This window comes from Pteropus alecto, unplaced genomic scaffold (assembly GCF_000325575.1).
Source record: "Pteropus alecto unplaced genomic scaffold, ASM32557v1 scaffold146, whole genome shotgun sequence".
NCBI classification, from domain to species: Eukaryota; Metazoa; Chordata; class Mammalia; order Chiroptera; family Pteropodidae; genus Pteropus; species Pteropus alecto.
The window spans coordinates 25,559,321-25,560,633 of NW_006442107.1; the positions used below are offsets into that span (position 1 = coordinate 25,559,321).

Sequence of the window (1,313 nt, forward strand, 5' to 3'; positions counted from 1 at the left end):
CACTGCTCCAATTTTAGATGCCAACTCTCACAACTGTGTTGAGTCTCCTGAAGCATACCACTGCTGTGTTGGGCACTCTCCTCTGGCTGACAGCTGAATTCCCAAGGGACACGAGGACCAGAGCGTGGTGTTGCTTCTCCCAAAGTACAGGTGCAGAGGAAGTAGACAGGATATCTGTCAGGCCAGCAGGTAGATCTTTCTTTTCCCTAGGGCCAATCTGAGGCTCAACTTCAGCAGACCTAAAATCTTCAAATGTTCTACCTTGACTTTTGGTTTTTTTTTTTTTTTAAATGACCTTATTTTGGTCCTTCTATATCCTCTAATCATGCTTTTCACTTGGAGGATTTAAAAGTATAGAGAAGCCTGTTTGTCAACTGATGTGCCTGTATATACACACAGAGAAACATTTAAATTCTGTCTGGCCCCTCCCTCTACCGCCTTTGACCCACTCCTGCTCCTTGACTGCTACAGGTCCGGCCTCAATGCCATGACACCATCTGAAACTTGAAACACTTGCCTTCTCCTCTCCTGGTGCCATGTATGCTATGGTCTCCTCCATGCTTGGGACGTGGTCCCGAGGCCAAGATGCCCTCATACCTACTGGCACTTCTGCAGGGCCTGCCTTCTCTGTCTCCAGCAAAGGAAAGGATTCAGAGGTGGGTTTTTATAAATTCTGCTCCATTTGATACAGTTTGTTGCATATTTTCACACTCATTCGAAGCAAAGCAGGAATTAGAAGAAATGAAATTTACATTAGTACAATTTAGTTGTCTTCAGATCCTAGGGTAAGATTAGGGACGGTGGACACCCGGGGTAGAAGGAGGCCCACGGAGACTTCTGTGCCCCTAGGAGCTCTGAGAGGGTCTGTGACGTGCTTCTATTCTTTGTTGCTGCCTTTAAAGAACTCAGGTCACATCAGACGGCACATGGGAATCCTCAAACTTTTGAGAGATGGTTATCCCACAAAGGCCTCTGTCGTGTTGCACTTGAACTTCCCGTGTATAGGAGAGTCATAAACTTGTGGTTCATAATCATGCTCTAGCCCAACTGGGTCAGGGGCATGGATGGCGTTATCCTGAAGGGAGCTCCCCGGCCCTTGTCAGACATATGGCCGGGGTGAAATCTGAACATGCCTGAGGTCGTCTGGGCTTCCTTCTCCTGCATAGTAGCATTTAAAGAGAACGTTGCGGCCACAAGTATCATACTGTGTGGTTTTATGAGCCTGATGTTTTGTTTTGTTTTTCACAGAAATGAAAAAAAAAAAATTTACTCCATGAAAAGAAAAAAGAAAAACTCCATAGCATGTAGAGTCC

The 1,313-nt window shown here is 45.8% G+C and overlaps 1 protein-coding gene across 1 annotated transcript in view; it reads right to left on the reverse strand.

Moving 5' to 3' along the window:
- Positions 1 to 1,313, reverse strand: part of COLEC12 (collectin subfamily member 12) — a 176,442-nt gene that overhangs the window by 14,146 nt on the left and 160,983 nt on the right. The window lies entirely within an intron of this gene.